Below are 6795 nucleotides of genomic sequence, written 5' to 3'. Positions count from 1 at the left end.
AAAAAAGTTAATTCCTGTAGACTCTTCTCTTGTGTTTGGTAAGTTCTGACTGAGGTTTAGTGTGAACATAATAATGACAATATTTACATGTTTTCACTGGAGTATCTTTAAATATGTTAGAGCCTATAACATGGCGTCCACAGGCAAAATCACAATGCTGGCCCTGAAGTAAATTCAGCTTCCCCAGCAGATGAAAGAAGTGAAATTCAGTCTCAGTTGTAACCAAAACGAGATGCTAAGCAGATCAGCAGCAGTTCTGGGGAGACCATGTCCCGAGCTGAGCCCTTGGTGCAGTCACCAGACCGAGGGTCAGATGCCCACCTTGGCTGGCTGAGCAGAGCTGCAGATGCAGGCACTGCAGGGAGGGCTGTCGGTGCCAAAGTGCCGGCTCTGTTCGTGCTCCCCGCTGCAAATGCCAGCGCCAGAGTCCCTGGCCAGAGAGTACCATTAGCATAAAGGTGTGGTGGTGAGTGGGGAGGGGAGACAGCTCTGTCCTTGCAGGRCACCTGGCCTGATGTCCACCCTGTGCCCAGGGTACAGTTTGGCTACAGGAGAGGCTAAAGGCTTCTGAGGAAAACACCCTTCCCTCTGATAAATTAGCACATTATCATATACATACCTGAACTTTCACCAGGAATGAGAATCACTCAACCTGTTTCCTTCGTCAAGTGTGATTCTGAGACCTGGTGATAATCTCACACCATCTGACATTGTAAGTGTATGCTCATTCAAAGATCACATCAACCCGAACYGTGGCAAAAGAAGCAGTCCTGCCCTCCCTCAGCTCTTAATAGCAAACTGGGTTGAAAAACTGGTTGGCGWTAGCAGTCAAAATATCCAAGTGCCTTTCTGAAGTTTGCAGGATCATAGTGGTCTGAATTGGGTAGCCTTATCTAGCCCAGCTGCACCTGCTGTGGGTATGGTGACTTGTAAATCCATATATGAAGGGCTGCAAAATGTGGGTGTTACCACCTGGACTCTCAGAACGATTTAGGGCCAAATTCTCTGGTGCCAGTCATTCATGGGCTTGTACACTGCTTTCTGAGTAGATGAGGTGTTAGATAGGCACCTACATTYTCCAGATAATTTAACCCCTTGGAGTTATGTTTCTGGTGGCTACATTTTTCATGTCCAGAGCAGGAAAGGAAAAACACAGTTTTCCACAGGAACCTCTGAAATCTGATTCCTTGTTTTTGTACCATTCCCTAGGTATGGGCTGAGCTCTTTGGAGGATGAAGTCGTCACTGGTGGAGTGCAGGATGTGCTCAGAAAGCCTCACCATGGGTGGAAAGTCAGTCTGACAGCAACATGCACTGGCTGTGTTGATGTAAAGCAAGTTTTGATTTTCCTTAGCCCTGCTGGGCAGGCAGAGCTGTGGGAGGAGGAGATGGATGCTAYTCTAGTGTCTGTACCACCAGCAAAAATGTCACATTAGAGTTCGTGTTAAGGAGAGAAGCAGGAAAAARGTGCAGCTTTTTTTGGAAAGCTTTTGGATAGCTTTGGCAGTTAAAATATCTATATAATATGCTATGAAAACTGAGACAAAGTCAGTGAAAATGAACAAATTTGAGTAAAGTGCACTAGCAGCTTCATTTGCTTTTCCAGTTTTTCTTTTTTCCCCTTTTTGCTCAGGGAAGGTTTTACAAAGCAGCAAATGGTAGCACAGATACTGGACACCTCATCTGTTACAAATCAGGTAATTTTACACAGAGCCATCTTTCAAAGTAATGCCTTGTTATCAATTTTTTAAGACAGAGAGGTTTGTTTTTTTTTTCTACTATGGTGGTTTTTGACTTCAGGCCTTGCCCTGATAACACAGGAACTTTGGCAGCATCATAGTTTTGTGTAGCTCCTGTCCAAGAGGCTGATGTTCATTCTCCCTGCAGTTGTGCCCTCGACCTGTGGCAATGAACTTCCAAACAAGATCCTGTAATAGGACACTTTTATTTTCTGCAGTTAAAATTGTACATAAGTGATGGGTGCTAGAATAAAGTTGAGATACAAAATTCCCTCATTTTTTGGTACAAATGTATATGGAGTCTATTCCCCAGACAGTTTGAATCGGTTTAGCTTAAATCTGTTGCACCCAGAATTAACAGAAAATTCCTTCACTGAAGTGTGATGGTGTAGAAGATAAGTTCTGAAATGGGTTAAATTGTGTAATCTCCTGATATGACAGGGCTTTCTTTATRGTGCTTCAACCTTTTCTATATATATTTTAATATAAACACAGTAAGCCTGCCTGAAAAAAACAATTTTTTTTTCTTTGGTTTAGAAACTGTTTGTGAAAACTATGAAGATGATGCACTTGGACATTATTCCCAAAATGTTTTGTGTTTGAATCCACTGTATTTGAGCAGGAACATTTAATTATTGGCAGAAGTATTTCATGGTTGAAAGAATGGAAAAACCAAGCAGATTTTAATTTTGATCCCAATTCAGCAAAAATGCATAGGGATATACTTACTTTCAGGCATCTGGTTTAATGATTTACGAATGAAGGTAAATCTGCACCACAGATTTACTGTTTTCAACCTGTCATTCAGCCCTTMCTGCACCTCTCTTTCCCTTTCTGTAAAGTAAGGAGAAAATAGTGGCCCTCGGGGTTGTGGAGTCTAAGGGGTAGATGCGTATGCTTGCTTTGCAAGTCTGCAGTGGAGGAAAAGCTGGCCATTATTATTTTCAATAGACTGGACTTTATAAGAACCTCCTTGAAGAGTCTGTTAGGAAGGAGAAAAATTAGAATAAATTTGGATTTATTCCAATGGTTTACTGTTTCCTTTGGAAATGTACATGTCAAGCTTTGCTGGCAATGATTTAACTGACAGGAGGGTATYGATCTGATCCAGTCTGATGCCAGTTCCTGTGACCTACACATGAGGGGTCCAAGACAGAGCAGTAAACAGTGCATCACCATTTCCCCTGGTCACTTACTCCTGGAGAATTGAGAACAACTTCAGCAGCAGCTTAACTGTACTTTGAATATTTGATTTCCTTTGGCAGTTGATGTAATTATTATAGAGTATGGAACAAACTAAAAGGAATATATATTCAGAGCAAAAATGAGGTCCAGGCCTTTGAGATGCAGAGACATAAATCTTCTCTGTTTGGTGTGACTCCTCTGGGACTGGGGGAGCTGGACACTCCTTTAGGGAGGATGAAGGTGCTCTGGGCTTTCCAAGATCACAGTGAGGAAGGGAACACTTAAAGTCATCCAGCTGTTTCCATCCCCTGGCCTGTTCTAAAATCTCTGCAGCGAAGTTACTTTGACTTGGATTGCCTTTTTCTGCCTCCTTGCTCATGTTGTCAAAGAACTTCGTGTTCTTATCGTTCCTAACCTTCAAGGAGGGCGCATAACCACCATTATCTGAGTGCAGAGTTCTCATACAAATCCTGCAGCCAGCATCAGCTCTCCACCAGGGCAAGTGCTGCCCTCCTGTTGCTGCTTGAGGGGTCCATGCCACGGTCAGATACAGCAGGTAGCTGTATGCAGTTCCCAGTGTTGGCCTCTGGCAAACAACAGATTTTCCCTCTTCTCATGTCTTATTCCCCTCTACAATGGTTAATCCTTCATGTAAACTTAACATTTGGGAAAGCGAGATGTTAGCTAGATAGCCCTAAGGGTCTTCCATTCATAGAAATCTGATGATGGGGACCAGCAGTGTGGGCTTCCTAATTCTGCCTGGGCTTGCATTTCAACCTGATCGCCCCATGGCTCCTTTGAGGGGGTCTGTTTCAGAAGTTTCAGAGGATGAAATGGTTAGTGCAATTTGAGGAGATGGGGTGCTTGTTTGGGAAGAAAGCTGTGACACAGTGGGCATCTTAAATAAGCCTCTGAATGGTCAACAGAGGATAATGAGGATAATACTTCTTTCAAATATATGTATCTAGTTATTTGTTAGATTTATAACTACACACAGTGGAACTGGTCTAATTTCTTAAGGGACTTTCCCGTATAAACAGAGGACACTAGGAAGGTTTCAGYTTGTGATTATGGATGATTGTCTGCAGCCCCAGGAAATCTGGTATTGTAGTAGTCGTGGGAACAAGAAGTGCAAAATTTGGGCTAGACATATCCTGGTTCAGGGCTCTGGCTCTCAGCTGAGGCTGCCAATATGCAAATAGAGTTCTCATGTAAAACGGAGCTGGATGGCTTGGATCTGTCCATGGGAATATCATAAATGTGGATAGTTTCCAGACAGCTATATACCTGCAGGGATGGGTCTATGTTGCTCCTTTCTTGATTTCAAAAAGTCTAAATTTTGTTTCAGCAYGTGCAGCTCCTGCTAAGTCTCTTGMACTTTTCTTTGGGACATCTTTTGCTGCTTGTCTCAGAGAGTAAGTTGGGTCAACACTAGGATTTAATCTGCTATATAAGTGTGTACAAGTACCACTGAATCCCCTTGAGAAGGCGGGAGGATCGTGTCCTGATTAATCTTTGGAGTTTGCTTCCTTTCTTGTGGTTGATGAGATGGTCTTGCTCCAAGTGAGCTCATTGGCTGTCATGAAATATTTTGTTGAAAATGACAATGTTGATTAGGCTTTACATATAGTCTGTATCTTTCACTAATGAGAAATTGTTTTATTCATAGAATCATTAACCTTTATACATATTCTGTCTGAATATTTTAAATGGTGAAAATGTTTAGTATCTGGCCCCTTTTGTTGTCTAGTACTTGTTTTATTTGCAAGCTTCCTCCACGCTTGCTCTCCTTGGTGAGGCACTTCAGGCACAGCTGTCACTGAGTCTGCTGAGACTCCAGGTATATCTTGGCATTTGCTGCACTACATGCCCTGGTGACAGTGTGGCTGGATGTCATTGGCCAGGGGAGTCATGGAAAAAGGAAAGGGCAAGGTAGTGGTGAAAGGAAACCTCGATCTGTCAGCAGGGGTGACAGGTGATGAGATGCAGAAGAAGGTAGTGCATGAACACATCAGGAGATAAAACTGAGTCTGTAACGACCAAAAGAAACAAGCAGGATGTAAGCTGGAATAATCTGCCTTTCCAGTGGAGACAGACGGTGTGTAACAATTCAGTGAGGCAAGGCAATGTCAAGACAAAAGGGGCAGACATGAAGAACTGATRAGCTGGGATACTTTAAGAAGGTTTTATTACACCTTCTGTAACGCCCCAGCTGTGTCTGGACCTATGGAGGTGGCTCCAGTTGCTGGTTAAGTAGTAATTGCAGCACAAATAAATAAACACATTTAGATCTGGGAAGGTTGACACCAGTACAGCAGTGGGGTGGTACAGTGCTGAGAGAGGACAGGCTGGCAGCAGGGGAGCAGCACAGAACCAGACAAGTCAGGGCGTGGTGAGATAAAAGATGATTTAGCTTTCTGTGTGAAGACTGCAATTTAGCTTCAAGTGATTGCAGGTTGGTTTTTTTTTTAATTTTCCTTGGGTTTTTTTTTTTTTTTTTTTTTTTTTTAATCTACACTCCCTCTAAAACTGGTTCAGCTGAATGGGCAAGTATGTGACTTTAATGAGATTCCTGAAGTCTTAGTAAGAACTGTGGTTACAGTCTGTCTGCCAGAAGCAAATGGATAGCAGGACATTATGATACATCTCTTGGTGCTGTCAGCAGCAGGTCCATGGCACAGAACCAGAGGGCAGGGTTTCCCCCTTGGAGCAGCACATGTAAAGCCTCCTTCCTGGGTGTGCTGGTTTTGGCTGGAGTAGAGCTAATTTTCATYGTGGTATCTGGCGTGGGGATGTTTTGGATTTGTGCTGAAAACAGTATTGATAAGTCAGGGATGTTTTGGTTATTGCTGAGCTGGGCTTGCACAGAGTCAAGGCCTTCTCTGCCTCTCACCCACCCCACCAGCGAGTGGACTGGGGGTGCACAAGGAGTTGGGAATGGACACAGCTGGGACAGCTGATCCCAGCTGGCCAAAGGGATACCCCAGACCATATGATGATGTGCTCAGTAATACAACTGAGGCAAGGAAGAGGAAGAGGGGTTAAACCATGACACCGGGCAATGCATCTCTACTGACTCCTTAAGCTGAGGCAACTCTACTTCAGTGAGTATTTTTTACACCTTATAAGAGAGAAAGCAATAAATATTTCTGGGTGCACTGGACATGGAGAGGCATTAAAAACAAACATTGAACTATAGTCAAGCTACAGAGTAAATAGGAACTCAAAAGAAGCTCTTGATCTTTACAGGAAGAATGTATTTCCAGTTCTCTCCAGCCTAGGAGAAATCAGACAAGATGCAGAAATGAGGATCATTGGAGTTGTGTGGAAGAGGTTTTTTCTTTCAACACTCCTTATGGCACTCGATAAAGATGTGTGTCACATTTGGGGACATCCCTAGTTTTTGAAATACAGTAAGGATAGGACAAGGAATTTGTATGAGTAACCCTCCCTTTCTCATTTATCAGGGCTGTCTTCCAGCAAGGGTTCGACTGTTTTCACGGTCTGCCAAATCTTTGCAAATGATCTCATGGACATGACCTCCCTTTCTTGGAGTCTTGCAGCTTCCCTCCAGCAAACATGGCAGGGACAGTGTTGGGAAAGCAGTGATAGCTCTCCAACTGCTTTGCTGTGACTTTGGAAACTGGATGTGTAAATTTATGCTTCATGCACAGTTGTCACCTCTGAAAAGTTAACAAAGGCAAGCACAGGTACAAATTTCAGGCAGCCAGCCAAAACAGTAGACAGTTGCCTAGGGCAGCAGACTGTTGAATGCAGCCCAATGCCAAAGCTTTATGAAGATGAAGGCTTGCTGCCGCTGCTCTGCCCTTTAAGAAGCATTAGAACATTAATCTAAGGGTTGAGATTAATGT

The sequence above is a fragment of the Malurus melanocephalus genome, unplaced genomic scaffold (assembly GCF_030028575.1).
Source record: "Malurus melanocephalus ecotype Western Australia unplaced genomic scaffold, MMel_1.1 scaffold_22, whole genome shotgun sequence".
Taxonomy (NCBI): domain Eukaryota; kingdom Metazoa; phylum Chordata; class Aves; order Passeriformes; family Maluridae; genus Malurus; species Malurus melanocephalus.
This window is presented reverse-complemented; position numbering follows the sequence as displayed.